Source organism: Rhinoderma darwinii, chromosome 12 (assembly GCF_050947455.1).
Source record: "Rhinoderma darwinii isolate aRhiDar2 chromosome 12, aRhiDar2.hap1, whole genome shotgun sequence".
Lineage (NCBI taxonomy): Eukaryota > Metazoa > Chordata > Amphibia > Anura > Rhinodermatidae > Rhinoderma > Rhinoderma darwinii.
This window is the reverse complement of record NC_134698.1, coordinates 83,822,090-83,840,217: the sequence shown is the minus strand read 5'-3', so window position 1 is coordinate 83,840,217 and position 18,128 is coordinate 83,822,090. Positions and strand designations below refer to the sequence as shown.

The window sequence follows — 18,128 nt, the reverse complement described above, 5'->3', positions numbered from 1 at the left end:
TTCTTTACGTGGACGTTTTTAAAAACAGCCTGTAATCCAGTATGGGACTATTTTTCCTGTAATCCAGTATGGGACTATTTTTTCTGTAATCCAGTATGGGACTTTTTTCCTGTAATCCAGTATAGGATTTTTTTTCCTGTAATCCAGTATGGGTTATTTTCCCTATAATCCAGTATGGGACTATTTTTCCTGTAATCCAGTATGGGACTATTTTTTCCTATAATTCAGTATGGGACTATTTTTTCCTATAATTCAGTATGGGACTATTTTACCTGTAATCCAGTATGGGACTATTTTTCCTGTAATCCAGTATGGGATTATTTTCCCTGTAATCCAGTATGGGACTATTTTTCCTGTAATCCAGTATGGGACTATTTTTTCCTATAATTCAGTATGGGACTATTTTACCTGTAATCCAGTATGGGACTATTTTTCCTGTAATCCAGTATGGGACTATTTTTTTCCTATAATTTAGTATGGGACTATTTTACCTGTAATCCAGTATGGGACTATTTTTCCTGTAATCCAGGAGGGGCTATTTTCCCTGTAATCCAGTATGGGACTATTTTTCCTGTAATCCAGTATGGGACTATTTTACCTGTAATTCAGTATGGGACTATTTTTCCTGTAATCCAACATGGGACTATTTTTCCCTGTAATCCAGTATGGGACTATTTTACCTGTGATCCAGTATGGGACTATTTTTTCCTATAATTCAGTATGGGACTATTTTACCTGTAATCCAGTATGGGACTATTTTCCCTGTAATCCAGTATGGGACTATTTTTCCTGTAATCCAGTATGGGACTATTTTTTCCTGTAATCCAGCATGGGACTATTTTTTCCTATAATCCAGCATGGGACTATTTTTTCCTATAATCCAGCATTAGACTATTCTTTTCTTCGTGCTGGATTATTGAGATTACGGACCGTCAGATGACGGATTATGGGTATTTTACTGTACATAGCACACACATATACTGTAGCCTTGTATTTCGCTGTATGTGTTTATCAGATATTATTGTGATGTTTCTCTGGATTTGCCGTTACATTATAACATATCCCGGAGCTGCCGCCGCTGTGACGTGACCTTTCCTAGGATTATCCTCCGCAGCTCCTTACGGGAATCCCTTGACCTCTCCGCTCTCCTCGTCCATGGGCCGCGGTGTAATAGACTCCCGCCGGGCGGCCGTGTCTACAGGCGGCTTCATATTGTATTCTTCTAAGCGAGGTATGAAGTGGTAACATATTATCCACTTGTTACATCCGACTCTTTACCTTGGGTTATGTTTCCAGGGAGCACAAAGTGATTTATTTGGCTACGGGGGACGGAGACCTCTATAAATATCAAAAAAGATCAAAAAAATATGGAAACTCCCTGCGGCCTTGTGGAAGAATAATGTATGCCGCCGCCTCCGCCTGCCCGCTCCTATATTTCTTGTCTTTACTGACGGCCACGCTTGTCTACAAACATGCGGTAAACAGGCCGAGCCCCTGACGCCTGACATGATAGGAAGCACACGGGGGAATAAGCGGCTGCTAATGGTGTAGTGTGTGCGAGCATGTCAGCCGCTCAGGTTTAATGTCACCCCGAGGCCGAAGCAATATCACGTACCCTCCATAACAACAAGCCGAGCGCTGGAGGTCTTGTCAGATCAATAGTGAATATCTGCACTTCTTACCGCAGACCCCGGGCCCACCCCGGCCCCAACCAGGCCGAACTACCATAATGTCCCTCACTCAACACTATGGATCCCTTATTCAACATCCTCGTCAAATTCCCAACCGTATCCAATTATTCCAGATATTTGTCACCAAGGGAAAGAAAATATTTACGTCTTTACTGTATCTGCTCCTCCTCCCATTAATTTTGGATTCTGTGAGTAGATACAGATGTAGCAGAGCTGACACATATTACTGTTATATCACAGGATGTTATTTGTGGTAGCAAGAAACTCATGAAACGAAATAAATAGAATAGCTGTTACTGTATAGAAGATGTGAGGATCTCATGTCTGATCACAGTGTAATTATATTATATATCAGTGATGTCAGTAACAGGGGGCGTGGCTGTGACAACCTCTCACACATGATATACAGGCTGGTTGTCAGTAGTAATAGATGAATAGCTGTTACTGTATATAAGATGTGCGGATCTCATGTCTGATCACAGTGTAATTATATTATATATCAGTGATGTCAGTAACAGGGGGCGTGGCTGTGACAACCTCTCACACATGATATACAGGCTGGTTGTCAGTAGTAATAGATGAATAGCTGTTACTGTATATAAGATGTGTGGATCTCATGTCTGATCACAGTGTAATTATATTATATATCAGTGATGTCAGTAACAAGGGGCGGAGCTGTGACAACCTCTCACACATGATATACAGGCTGGTTGTCAGTAGTAATAGATGAATAGCTGTTACTGTATATAAGATGTGCGGATCTCATGTCTGATCACAGTGTAATTATATTATATATCAGTGATGTCAGTAACAGGGGGCGGGGCTGTGACAACCTCTCACACATGATATACAGGCTGGTTGTCAGTAGTAATAGATGAATAGCTGTTACTGTATATAAGATGTGCGGATCTCATGTCTGATCACAGTGTAATTATATTATATATCAGTGATGTCAGTAACAGGGGGCGGGGCTGTGACAACCTCTCACACATGATATACAGGCTGGTTGTCAGTAGTAATAGATGAATAGCTGTTACTGTATATAAGATGTGTGGATCTCATGTCTGATCACAATGTAATTATATTATATATCAGTGATGTCAGTAACAGGGGGCGGGGCTGTGACAACCTCTCACACATGATATACAGGCTGGTTGTCAGTAGTAATAGATGAATAGCTGTTACTGTATATAAGATGTGTGGATCTCATGTCTGATCACAGTGTAATTATATTATATATCAGTGATGTCAGTAACAGGGGGCGGGGCTGTGACAACCTCTCACACATGATATACAGGCTGGTTATCAGTAGTAATAGATGAATAGCTGTTACTGTATATAAGATGTGTGGATCTCATGTCTGATCACAGTGTAATTATATTATATATCAGTGATGTCAGTAACAGGGGGCGTGGCTGTGACAACCTCTCACACATGGTATACAGGCTGGTTGTCAGTAGTAATAGATGAATAGCTGTTACTGTATATAAGATGTGTGGATCTCATGTCTGATCACAATGTTATTATATTATATATCAGTGATGTCAGTAACAGGGGGCGGAGCTGTGACAACCTCTCACACATGATATACAGGCTGGTTGTCAGTAGTAATAGATGAATAGCTGTTACTGTATATAAGATGTGTGGATCTCATGTCTGATCACAATGTAATTATATTATATATCAGTGGTCAGTAACAGGGGGTGGGGCTGTGACAACCTCACACACATGATATACAGGCTGGTTGTCAGTAGCAATAGATGAATAGCTGTTACTGTATATAAGATGTGTGGATCTCATGTCTGATCACAGTGTAATTATATTATATATCAGTGATGTCAGTAACAGGGGGCGGGGCTGTGACAACCTCTCACACATGATATACAGGCCATTTGTCAGTAGTAATAGATGAATAGCTGTTACTGTATATAAGATGTGTGGATCTCATGTCTGATCACAATGTAATTATATTATATATCAGTGATGTCAGTAACAGGGGGCGGGGCTGTGACAACCTCTCACACATGATATACAGGCTAGTTGTCAGTAGTAATAGATGAATAGCTGTGACTGTATATAAGATGTGTGGATCTCATGTCTGATCACAATGTAATTATATTATATATAAGTGATGTCAGTAACAGGGGGCGTGGCTGTGACAACCTCTCACACATGGTATACAGGCTGGTTGTCAGTAGTAATAGATGAATAGCTGTTACTGTATATAAGATGTGTGGATCTCATGTCTGATCACAGTGTAATTATATTATATATCAGTGATGTCAATAACGGGGCGGAGCTGTGACAACCTCTCACACATGATATACAGGCTGGTTGTCAGTAGTAATAGATGAATAGCTGTTACTGTATATAAGATGTGTGGATCTCATGTCTGATCACAGTGTAATTATATTATATATCAGTGATGTCAGTAACAGGGGGCGGGGCTGTGACAACCTCTCACACATGATATACAGGCTGGTTGTCAGTAGTAATAGATGAATAGCTGTTACTGTATATAAGATGTGTGGATCTCATGTCTGATCACAGTGTAATTATATATCAGTGATGTCAGTAACATGGGGCGGAGCTGTGACAACCTCTCACACATGATATACAGGCTGGTTGTCAGTAGTAATAGATGAATAGCTGTTACTGTATATAAGATGTGTGGATCTCATGTCTGATCACAATGTAATTATATTATATATCAGTGATGTCAGTAACAGGGGGCGGAGCTGTGACAACCTCTCACACATGATATACAGGCTGGTTGTCAGTAGTAATAGATGAATAGCTGTTACTGTATATAAGATGTGTGGATCTCATGTCTGATCACAGTGTAATTATATATCAGTGATGTCAGTAACAGGGGGCGGAGCTGTGACAACCTCTCACACATGATATACAGGCTGGTTGTCAGTAGTAATAGATGAATAGCTGTTACTGTATATAAGATGTGTGGATCTCATGTCTGATCACAGTGTAATTATATTATATATCAGTGATGTCAGTAACAGGGGGCGGGGCTGTGACAACCTCTCACACATGATATACAGGCTGGTTGTCAGTAGTAATAGATGAATAGCTGTTACTGTATATAAGATGTGTGGATCTCATGTCTGATCACAATGTTATTATATTATATATCAGTGATGTCAGTAACAGGGGGCGGGGCTGTGACAACCTCTCACACATGATATACAGGCTGGTTGTCAGTAGTAATAAATGAATAAGTGTGACTGTATATAAGATGTGTGGATCTCATGTCTGATCACAATGTAATTATATTATATATCAGTGATGTCAGTAACAGGGGGCGGGGCTGTGACAACCTCTCACACATGATATACAGGCTGGTTGTCAGTAGTAATAGATGAATAGCTGTTACTGTATATAACGTGTGTGGTGTATAATATTGGTATATAGGGTCTGTGGAGTGTAATAGAATGGATTACATTTGTTTTTGTTACTTATAAAGCTCCAGCATATTCTGCAGCGCTGTACACAGATTGTCATCACATTATATATAGGATTTATTATATGGATATTATGTAATATTCCTTTTCTCTGTCCCTGTTATTTGGACGTCTCCGTTACTTGCAGCATTTAGAGGTGATTTCGGTATCTTTATGGATATCACACACTTTGTGTCTGTGGACGGGATGTATCCTGGAGTAATAATACAACAATTTGCTCTATTACTTAGCAGTGACGGTCGTTTGCGGTGATTTACATCGCCTGGTCTGCGGCGCGGCGATCGCTTTATTCTGACTGTTGCCTGATGATTAACAGCTCAACTTCAGGCCTCACAATGAAGCCGATGATTGTCCTGACGCATTGACTTTCTGCCAATGAATGTCTATGGAGTGGCCGGCCGGCAGCGACTCCCTCATTGTATTTTGATGATAAAACCATTACGTTTGGAGAAAGAAGATTTAATGGCCGGGTCCAGGACTCCGATGTTGAACTGGAGCATTTAAAAAAATCATTCCAAGCGTTTAAGGTGGAAAAAAAGGCAGGTAATTATTTGGGTCAACTTCACCATCTACTTAGAAATCAGCCCGGCCCTCGCCTCCCACCATCTGAATACAAAAAGAGCCGATACATTGTGTCCTGGAAGAATGTCCATTACAATGATTTCTTGTCTGCCGTCTTATATAAGTTACATGACATGAGGACATTTCACAACACACATTATAAGATATCTCATTATTATTATTATTATTATTAGTATTATTATTATTTTGTTACATTGTATTGTCTCTGTATTTCATTTAAAGTTAAAGTATACACATTGCCTCAGGGTGTGTGCTTTACGGCAGCTGCAATGAATGGAAGCTGGACAGAGAAAGGTCAATTGATAATTCAGTCTCTAGGAAGTGATAGAGTATAGCCCCTTCCCCAGAAATCCGCAGGAGAGCTGCATACATGACTCTAACCCACCCTCTAATGACAAATCTTATATAGTGCCGACATATTCTGCAGCACTGTACAGAGTCATCACTCACAATTTAATTTCCCTGTCTCACACACTGGGGCCAATATCAGAGGAAGCCAATGAACCACATATTTATGGAGGGTGGGAGAAAGCCAACAAGAACACTGACAAAGCATACAAACTCCATACAGCCCTCAGTTGGATTTGAATTCAAGACCCCAGCGCTGCAAGACAACACTGCGAACCACTGAGCCACCGTGCTGCTAATCACTGAGCCACCGTGCTGCTAATCACTGAGCCACCGTGCTGCTAATCACTGAGCCACCGTGCTGCTAATGACTGAGCCACCGTGCTGCTAATGACTGAGCCACCGTGCTGCTAATGACTGAGCCACCGTGCTGCTAATCACTGAGCCACCGTGCTGCTAATCACTGAGCCACCGTGCTGCTAATCACTGAGCCACCGTGCTGCTAATCACTAAGCCACCTTGCTGCTAATCACTGAGCCACTGCGCTGCTAATCACTGAGCCACCGCGCTGCTAATCACTGAGCCACCGTGCTGCTAATCACTGAGCCACCGTGCTGCTAATCACTGAGCCACCGTGCTGCTAATGACTGAGCCACCGTGCTGCTAATGACTGAGCCACCGTGCTGCTAATCACTGAGCCACCGTGCTGCTAATCACTGAGCCACCGTGCTGCTAATCACTGAGCCACCGTGCTGCTAATCACTAAGCCACCTTGCTGCTAATCACTGAGCCACTGCGCTGCTAATCACTGAGCCACCGCGCTGCTAATCACTGAGCCACCGCACTGCTAACCACTGAGCCTTCGTGCTGCTAACCACTGAGCTACTAACCATTGAGCCACTGTACTGCTAATCACTGAGCCACTGTGCTGCTAACCATTGAGCCACCTTGATTCTAATAACTGAGCCACTGCAATGCCAACCACTCAGCCACTGTGCTTTCAACCAATGAGCCAGCGTGCTGCTAATCACTGAACCACTGCATTGCTAACCACTGAGCCACCGTACTGCTAACCACTGAGCCACTGCACTGCTAACAACTGAGCCACCGTACTGCTAACCACAAGCCACTGTACTGCTAACCACTGAGCCACTGCGCTGCTAACAACTGAGCCACCATACTGCTAACCACAAGCCACTGTACTGCCAACATGCTGTCACACTTCATGTAGATGGAACTTCTGTTCCATCCTCTGTAATCTCCTATAAACTATGATATAGATTATGTCATATAAAAATACTATAATACAAAAATGCAAAAAAAAGATCATGCGTAAAATACAACATCCCCTATAATTACCATATTATTTCATACATTTATTCCCCATAAACACTGTAAGTCTGTACATCAGGGAGTGAATGATTACAGAAGACGTCAAGTATTTGCTTAACCTGAGTTTACATCCCAAACCCCCAACGAGTCTGACGAAAGCGGAAAATGACCGTGATTGGTAGATGTGAGGACTACGCTGAGTGTCGGATAAAACGCGCGGCTCATCCCGTACACATCTCCGTCATCCTCATCAGCCCCGCACCCCTCAATACATGGGGAACCGTCACACCTACAGTGGCTCATGTCTGTATATCAGATAGTAACTCAATGGACTACTTGTGGCTCTCTAGTATGTGGAACTACAACTCCCACCATATCCTGGGAACGCTTCATGAATGACATAAAGAGCTGAACAAACAAAGACATTGTAGATAATTAACCAGCTCATGGCAGAGACCAGTCACTGAGGGGTTACATAGAGCGCCATTTATACTGTCTATAATAACTCGTCCCCGTTCACACCGTGACTTCCTAACCATTAGTCCCTACGGAGCAGTAACGCGGCGGCCTGGGCCGGCAGAGCCCGTAATATCCCGGAGAGCTCCTCAGCTTGATATATTGATCCATTTATCCCTGTAATAGGTTTATCTTTTATCAGTTATTGGCTTAAGTCGTCTCATTGTATATATTGTGGTTTAATGCTCAGGAAATATGCCCCTTAAACAGCTTTACGCTTGTTGGACCGGCGTTATTGCCATATCTCGTCTATTACCAATCTTTCACTGAACGTGTTCATTTAGGGAGCGCTATTATATTACACAATGTGTCTGGCGTTGGGAAGTAGGACATAAACCACTGGTACACTGTGCAGAAAGAGGAAAAGATCCATCATGTGGGCCGAGCTGCAAACAAGAAGGAAAGTCGCTTACCACATGGTTCTTAAAGGAACGCTCTGACCTGTGTGGACGGGGCATGACACAGTGATTCACAGAACACCAAAGAGAGAATCCCTGTGTCATGCTCCGCCTCCTGGGGTCCTGAACTGCACATTACACAGTGTATTGGCTTTATATAAAATGTTCCTTTAAGAAGTTGAAGTCTTATTCAGGTCTAAGGCCGTCCCTTCAACATTAAAAACTATGGAAACTTTTGAAGATTTTTTTCTTTACTATGCCAGTGTATTATATGCTTTACTGCAACTTTGTAATTTGTTTTTAATAAAAAAAAATTAGTTTTACTTTTTTTAGATACAGCTTCTATTTATCCTGGACACATAGAAGCTGCATCGTGCGCGGAGACCCGAATCAGTCAGGTCAGCAGGACTGACGGCTTTGGTGACAGCCGGTCTGTTATCACATGTATGTCAGAGACACACAGGATCGGCTGTCACCGAAGTGCTCAGGATTTGGGTTTCAGCGCACGATGCAGCTTCTATGCATCCGGGATAAATAGAAGCTGCATCTCAGAAAGTAAAAATAAACAAAAATAAATTACAACGTTGCACTGAACACTATAATACATTGTTTTAGTCGTAAAAAAAAAGTCTTCATAGGGGTACATATCCTTTAACTCAGAGCAGGCGGCCCCCATGTGAGGAGAGTTTATGGATCATATTTAATCCGCTGTCATGCGCCCTTCCATCCGTCCCATACTAAATTACAGAATGTATGAAGAGGAGAAGCAGGGGGCAGATAGAAGGGGAACACATGACATCAGGATCAGACTACACATGGTCTGTTTGTAGTCTGTAACCACGGAGACAGATAGTTACTGCATTAGAGCTATAGACCCAAATGGGGAATACATTTTCAATTAAGACTATTTGCAAAGTTGCTTCATTTTTTATTTTAGTTGCATTGGAGTAAAGGCTGATACAGTCTGCGGCCGCCCCATTACCCACGAGGCTCTTGTGCATGTTCTGCTCTGGCTCAGAGATTCTCCTAGCCCGAATGGCACAGCGGTCAGAGCCGCTCCGGGGGTAGGTTCATTGTAGGAGTCAGCTGTCTATGACCCGGGCACTGTGAGGCCTGAGATGTTACCCGTGGAATATTATACTGAACGCCCCATCAGCCGCCCCTTATATGACTAATAACGCTGCATTATTATACGGCCGCTCTGCTCTGATTTACACAATTCCCCTAAACACTCCGAAATCCAAAATAAGAAAATTCTATTTCCATTTTTGGCTTTAATCGTTTTCAGAGTAAATTAATCTTTTTGTAACAACAGGAAAGTTCTTGGTTTTGTATTTTTTATTTGCTGAGCGGCTCCGGCACCTGCACCGGGGGCGCCTCGTGTATATAATATATAGTGTCATGTGACAAACTCCTGCTTTATAGAAAGATCTATGCAAATAGTTATTTACATCTTAATTATATAGAAAAGTCCCTGAAAATGACCGACCTGCAAAATGTGCGTCCTGAATACTGACAGGGGGGTCTGGATTATTAGAGGGGCAATCCAAGAAGAAGAATCTGCTGCAAAGCCAAAGACTTCAATGGAGACGTCTATCATTATACCCCAAAATAAATGTGAGACCCCCTCCCTATTCTACTAAAGAGTTGGGGTCCCAGTAATGTGAAAACCACCAGACGGAAATGTCAAGTAAGTAAAAACGTTGTGAACAGAAGTTATAGACTGTGGAAAACTGCCAGATAGGAGTCAATATCCTGTACCCCAAGTGTCAGTGTATCATTATCCTGTACCCCAAGTGTCAGTGTATCATTATCCTGTACCCCAAGTGTCAGTGTGTCATTATCCTGTACCCCAAGTGTCAGTGTGTAATTATCCTGTACCCCAATTGTCAGTATCCTGTACCCCAAGTGTCAGTGTGTCATTATCCTGTACCCCAAGTGTCAGTGTGTCATTATCCTGTACCCCAAGTGTCAGTGTGTCATTATCCTGTACCCCAAGTGTCAGTGTGTCATTATCCTGTACCCCAAGTGTCAATGTGTCATTATCCTGTACCTCAAGTGTCAGTGTCATTATCCTGTACCCCAAGTGTCCGTGTAGCATTATCCTGTACCCCAAGTGTCAATGTGTCATTATCCTGTACCCCAAGTGTCAGTGTGACATTATCCTGTACCCCAAGTGTCAGTATCCTGTACCCCAAGTGTTAGTGTGTCATTATCCTGTACCCCAAGTGTCAGTGTATAATTATCCTGTCCCCAAAGTGTCATTATCCTGTACCCCAAGTGTAAGTGTCATTATCCTGTACTCCAATTGTCAGTGTGTCATTATCCTGTACCCCAAGTGTCCGTGTCATTATCCTGTACCCCAAGTGTCAGTGTCATTATCCTGTCCCCCAAATGTCAGTGTGTCATTATCCTGTCCCCCAAGTGTCATTATCCTGTACCCCAAGTGTCAGTGTATCATTATCCTGTACCCCAAGTGTCAGTGTATCATTATCCTGTACCCCAAGTGTCAGTGTATCATTATCCTGTACCCCAAGTGTCAGTGTCATTATCCTGTACCCCAAGTGTCAGTCCGGTATATTCCGAACCTGTTTTTTTCTCATAATTGGATGACTGATGAACTGTATTCTGTGGGTCCCTCTTGGGGCGCCCCCCGTTCTTCCTCTCCTGGGCCATGTAGTGCTGGACGTCGGTTTCTTGTAATGATTCTGATTTCTTTCCTCTTTATTGTATAAAATCTTCCGACTTCTGTCTGTCAAATGTTTCCCGGACAGATCCCCTGCGCCCCGTCTTAGACTATAAAACGTCAATGTGTTTTTTAATGAAATAGTTTTTGCTTTTCTCTGGGCTCAGAGTCGTCTAATTAATCCTGAAATACGACTCAATATCTTTTTATGATAAGTGAATCATCGCAGTAAGAGAACATGACCGCACATACAAAACCGTGCTCATTATACGCCAGTCATGACCGCAAAACATGGAGACATTGAACTAATGCTGCTTTCTAATAGACTTTATCTTTCAATTCCTTAACATTTACAAGATCTCAGCTTTCTGTCAGTGAATAAAAACCTTCAATATTACAACCATAGGCTGAAGCAAATCATTTCCATCTGACAAAGGCACCTGACTGGTTAAGGATAAAGTAGCAAGCTGTTCTGTCCTACTCAGTATAGAATTAGGAAAGCGAATGAATTTATTGGAAATCATTATTATCCCTCAAGATTTATTAAAATTAGTCATAACCATCAACCTAAGTGTACAAGAGCGAGAATCAGTGCAGCTGGACTAGGGCAGGACCGTTTTTCAGTCTCTTGATGTTAACAATGAGTGTTTCTATTCACCGACAGCCAGCAGGGTTATTGAAAATGCTTAAACGTTTACACACAAAATTTATTGGAAACTTTAAGTTTTATTTACATTAAACCAGAAACTACTTTTTGGACTTTTGGTTCCTTTATGTCGTAGTTGTTTTACCTTTCACAAAATTATTCTGGGGCGGACACAGACATCAGAGGGACCCCGTGCAAGAATAGTATACGGGCCCTTGCCTTCCATTAGCTCATAGCACCCCCTTATGCCTTTAACAATCCACCAGTAATTGCTCAATCTCTGACATGAAATGGAATAGACAATAGGAAGCTTCATGTAGGGTGGCAGCGGACCTTTACCTACCGGGCCCCACAGGTTACACATCTGGTATGTCCGACCCTGCATTTATTGAACTCTGAGTATATAGAGGGCATACCTCCTACCCATGCCAGATTCGGCAGAACAGACCCAGATTTCTGGCGATGTCCCGGGCGGCCGGTGGTATGTCCCGGACTCCCGTGTCAACTGTATCTGCGTCCTCAGGAGGCAGATACAGATAAACCCAATGCTGAAGCAGGGAACTGTCAGCTCCCTGCTTCAGCATTAGCACAGAGGACTCCCCAGGCTCAGCGCTACTTTAAGAGCTGAACACGGGGAAGCTCCTGACATCACTGTCCATATATGGATAGTGAAGTCAGGGGCTCCTCCTGGAGCGGAATCCCCGGCCACAGCCGGATGATCTGCCAGGCCCAATGTGCGATGCTCGGGCTGGGGATTACCAATGACTACAGGGGGGTAGCGCTATCTAAGGGGGTGTGATACTATCTTTCAGGGGGTGTGGCACTATCTACATTGGCACTGTGGCACTATCTACATGGGCACTGGCACTATGGTTAGCTTTGGAGGCATTAAACTGTATGGGGAAGCTATAGGGGCATTATACGTATGGGGCAGCTATGGGGGCATTATACTGTGTGGGGGCAGCTATGGGGGCATTATACTGTGTGGGGGCAGCTATCGGGGCATTATGCTGTATGGGGGCATCTGTGGTGGCATTATGATGTATGGGGGCATTATGATGTATGGGGGCATCTGTGGTGGCATTATGATGTATGGGGGCATTTGTTTGGAGATTATCCTGCATGGGTGCAGCTATGGAAGCATGATACTGTGTGGGCTGAACCGGATGTGTATGGGTGGCGATTGGGCAAGATTAGAGGCGTGGCTTAGTAGGAAAAAAAACTAGCCAGCGGTTCTATGGGGACAGGGGCACAGTAGAGATAAGTGATAAAGGGGATGCCCATGTTACTGGGAATATAGATCCAGGGCAGATACGAGGAAGACGTAACGTTGTATAATTCTCCGTATCATTGGAGCTGATATCTTTCCTTGGTGTCATTCACACTTTCGAGGACTGGCAGGGTTAAGACTTCAGCTGAGCGTCTGGTGGAGCGTTCCTCCACATTGTCAATTCTCAGTGGTGTCATCTGCCCTCACACCACGTCTGCACTGTCTCATGCTTTATAGATTTTTATGGTCCATGTATGGCTGTTAATTGATACTATATGGACTGAAATAATTACATTTAATTAAAGGTTTTATCTTCCCTTAAAAATCCCTCAGTAAATTCTGCCGGAGCAATGCTGAAAATCAGGACCCATGAGAGGAAGAGACCAAGCGAGACCCCCAGAGCAGAACTAAAACTGATGGAGTCATCAATATGAGGGGAGCAAATGATGACCAGACCAACCAAACTATAGACAACCCCCCAACAGACAGACAGACCATAAACATACCCAATGGCTGATCAGGCAGACACATCAAAAGAAGCAACGCAAGGACCACGGACGTGACACGTAAGTACGAGACCTCTCTGCTGGGGGGCCATGGGGGGGTGGCCAAAATGGACAAGCCATCAATGAGCGTTAATGTGGGACCGTGGCTCATAGAGGCGCAGCTTCTCGTCCTCTCAGATCCACCTAATGATCCTTCTCTTTACTGTGTATTGCTGCACTGCTCACCCTGCTATGGGGGGACTTGGGAGACGATGGGGGAGAAACTTGACATATTGAAGAGGCACGACAAGTTCTTGATGAGCACCTTTACCAGGGGGCGGCGGGTCCCGGCATCTGCTCAGCTTTGCCAGGTGATGACTCCAGCCCCGTCCCACTAACAGTTACATGATGCAGGTGCCCTAACAAGTTGCCGAGGGCCACATCTATTCATAATGCTGCTGGTTTGGGGGCTCCCTCAGGCTCCAGGACAACTTTCACCCCTATACTGTATCTCCCATAGTTTACACAATCTCTTGTTGTCACATGCAATATTAGGGGACCCCCTATATCAGTTAGTTGCTGTAAAGAGGGGCTCTATCTCTGGAGGCAACACCTATAAATGTGCACCACAAAACCACGGAGTAAAGCAGCGCATCATTTATACAATGTATCTTTATTAGCTCATGTAATACAAAAAGTCAATACCACGGCCGTCTCATAAAAACAATAAAAATCCCATAAAATACAAACTGAGGTGGTGGTCAGACATATAATAGCCCATATATAGTTATAAAGTGCGAGCAATACATCTCATGATATAGAAATGATTGATAAGATCCACAGTAAATGCTAATACTCAATATATAGGTTTAAAATCAACCCCAGTATAAGGCAATGAAGTATATATATATACCGTAGCAGCACGTGCTTACTACGTACAAGAACTGAAGTGTGCATGAGGCCTAAGAGGGGCATCAGATTCTGCAGAGCTTCAGCATTTGGAAAGTTCATCGATTATAATGAGGTCTGTTTAACCCCTTCCCGACATTTGACGTATCCATACGCCATAGCCGGGTAGGGGAAGTACGGAACGGGCTCACGGAGTGAACTTGCTCCAAATGATGCGGGTGTCGGCCGACACTTCACGGTAACGAGCGAGATCGTGCTCGAGCGCGATCCCGCTTGTTTAACACGTTAAATGCCGCAGTCAATAGCGACCGCGGCATTTTAATCGTTAGAAAGAGGGGGCGACCCCCTCTAACAGCTCATCGCGCCCCCCGCAATGCAATCGTGGGGTGGCGATGGTTGTTATGCCTGCCTGGGGGCCTAATGAAGACCTCCAGGTCCGCCATCTTTGTGCTCCTATTAAGCGCTGCCTCTGGCCTGTCAGAAAGACGATATACTGCTATACTTTAGTATCGTTCAAGTGATCCAACGATCGCTGGTTGAAGTCCCCTAGGGGGACTAATAAAAAAAGTAAAAATGTGTAAAATAAAGTTGTTTTTTATGTAAAAAAAAATTTTAAAAAGAAAAAGTTAAAAAAAAACCCCTTTTCCCATTTTCCCCCTGGAGAATAGTAAAAAAATAATTAAATAAACATAATTGGTATCGCCGCGTCCGTAAAAGTCTGAACTATTACAATATATAATTATTTAACCCGCACGGGGAACGCCGTGAAAAACAAAATTGTAAACGCCAGAATCTCTATTTTTTGGTCACTTCATCTCCCACAAAAAATGTAATAAAAAGTGATCAAAACGTCGCGTGTACCCCAAAATGATATCATTAAAAACGACAGTTTATAACGCAAAAAATAAGCCCTCATACCACTTAATCGATGGAAAACTAAAAATGTTCTCGCTCGCGGAATTTGGCGACACAAAATAAATGTAATTTTTTACACTTACTTACTTATAAAAGTAGCAAAATATAGAAATAACGATATGTATTTGGTGTCGCCGTAATCGTATTGACCCGCAGAATAAAGGTAACAGGTTGTTTTAATTGCACAGTGAATTCCGTAAAAACGAGACACCTAAAACCATGGAGGGATCGCTGTTTTTTTCATTTTCTACCTCGCAAATATTTTTCTTCCCTTTTCCTATTATATTATACGGCACAATAAATGGTGCTACGAAAAACTACAACTCGTCCCGCAAAAATCAAGCCCTCATAGGAATATAGACGGAGAAATAAAAAAGTTATGACTTTTGGAAGGTGGGGGGGGAATGAAAATTTAAATCTGAAAATTGTTTATGACGGGAAGGGGTTAATGCGTTATATTCAATATTGCTGCCAAAGAGACAACAACTGATTGCAAGGGGTCCCAGTCCTGCTTCGCCCCAGCCCCGCTCCGCCCCAGCCCTCCTCCGCCCCAGCCCCGCTCCGCCAACCCTCCTCCGCCCCAGCCCCACTCCACTGCAGCCCCGCTCTGCCCCAGCCCACCTCCACCCCAGCCCCGCTCTGCTTCAGCCCACCTCCACCCCAGCCCCGCCCCAGCCCCGCTTCGCCCCAGCCCCGCTCCGCCCCAGCCCCGCTTCGCCCCAGCCCACCTCCATCCCAGCCCCGCTCCGCCCCAGTCCCGCTCCGCCCCAGTCCCGCTCCGCCCCAGCCCCGCTTCGCCCCAGCCCCGCTCTGCTTCAGCCCCGCTCCGCCCCAACCCCGCTCTGCTTCAGCCCACCTCCACCCCAGCCCCGCTCCGCCCCAGTCCCGCTCCGCCCCAGCCCCGCTCCACCCCAGCCCTGCTCCGCCCCAGCCCTGCTCCACCCCAGCCCTCCTCCGCCCCAGCCCCGCTCCAACCCAACCCTCCTCCGCCCCAGCTCCCCTCAGCTCCAGGCATACCCCTTCCCAGGCCCCTCCACCAGCTTATTGTTGAGGGATCTTTCTAATAAAAACAGGATGTTCGCACCGGAGACCCCTCGTCCGTACACAGCCCCATATAGACCGACGCATATTGCACCGTGACAAATTCTGCGATGTTCCGTTCCCTGACCCAGAAATGAAGACTTTCCCCATCACGGCTCAATAGTCTCAATGCGATCGTCTTTGTTTTCAGCCAGTGATCAGGGATTTATCTCATGACGGTCACGTATTGCTGAATCCACGGTTAACACGTAATTAGTATGCGGAGCGGCCGACATTAATAAGGAAGAATACGACGAAGCTTTTGTCTCTTCATATAACACGAGCCCCGGAACAGGAGCTGTCACAGAAACGATTAGATCCTCTAATAAAAATGTTCCACAAATATAATTAATATTTTCTTGACTCATTTAAAGCTCTTGCACTTTTTGACCTTTGGTGTAAAGCAGAAGACTTCACATTTTATTTGGTGACGAACTCAATTAAAATGAGGGATGTGAGGAAGGAAAGTAAATTTAGACTTCTGACAACAGATAATACGGAAAAAAAACTTCATTTGACATGTTAAGATATTGCGGCGAACACAAAGACGGCCCATTAGAGCGGCTAATGTCGATGTGGCGAGATATTGTGAAGCCGGGAGTAATGCACCTTCTCCTATAAGACAGCGACTACCGGTCCTGCTCATTATATACAGAGGTTTAATACAGCGCGGGCCCCGGAACAAAAGATATTATGGAAATGAGCGAATATTCTGCGAGACGAGGACAATTATTCCTCATTGTCAGTTTATGATCTCAGCGCCGTTCAAGCTGTAGAACGATATTATGGGAGACGACGCTACATCCAGACGCCTTTATTCATAGCGAGACACAAAGACAGCAACGCCGTGACTGCGCAGATCTGTACGGCGGGTGTAGACGGGCGGCCCATACATGCGGAGGGATTAGGGAAATGAAGCCTATCAGAGTCTATGGCAGAGACACCCATACCCGGCTATATATGGGTCATGTCTCCTTTAATTGAATCATAGTCCCTGCTGTTCTTGTTGCCCCCCCCCCCCCCCCCGGACCTCGTGGGCTCTTCTGAGCTGATAAACGGCCCATGAGGAGCAAAGAAGGACAATGAAAACTCCGGTTTAAAATAAAGCAGATTATTTATATGTTTTTGGGCTTTTTTTACTGATAACCTCCTGATAATGTGAACCAATCATGAGAACATGAGTCCGCGCCGCACTTAGAGGGGCCTGCACGGGGTTGTTCTCCTCCTCTGCTGCGCCCAAAGTGCCCGACTCTTCTGCTGCATAAGAAGACACTGGTATTATACATGGCACATGGCAGGTGGGTACAGATTTTGCATTAGGTCCCAATGGACAAGACCCCCTTAATGTGTTCCTCCCAGAGGCGCAGCTAGGGGTTTAGCAAAGGGGGGGGGGGCGAACACATCTGAATGGGCCCCTACCCAGTGGGCCCCCAATACATGTTCACACAGTATAATGCCCCCATAGCTGCTCCCACACAGCACATACCTCCCAACCGTTCCGGATTCAGCGGGACAGTCCCGAATTCCAGGCGGCCGGGGGTATGTCCCACTGAAATCTGCACCCTCATACAGTATAATGCCCCTATTACTGCCTTCCACACAGGGTAATATCGCACAGCTGCCCCCACACAGTATAATGCCCCCATAGCTGCCCCCACACAGTATAATGCCCCCACAGCTGCCCTCACACAATATAATGGCCCCACACAGTATAATGCCCTACATCTATCTCTCTATCTATCCATCCATCCATCCATCCATCTATCCATCCATCAATCTATCTCTTTGAAG

The 18,128-nt window shown here is 44.5% G+C and overlaps 1 long non-coding RNA gene across 2 annotated transcripts in view; it reads left to right on the top strand.

Moving 5' to 3' along the window:
* Window positions 1–1,135: 1,135 nt before the first annotated feature.
* The window catches only part of LOC142664785 (uncharacterized), a 38,137-nt gene continuing 21,144 nt past the window's right edge, over window positions 1,136–18,128 (top strand). The window contains exons 1-2 of one of the 2 annotated variants that reach the window (XR_012851379.1): window positions 1,136–1,231; window positions 13,282–13,514. This is a non-coding gene — a long non-coding RNA (uncharacterized LOC142664785). Of the gene's footprint in view, window positions 1,232–9,855; window positions 10,037–13,281; window positions 13,515–18,128 lie in introns of those variants that run through there. The other variant, XR_012851378.1, reaches the window with a different exon arrangement.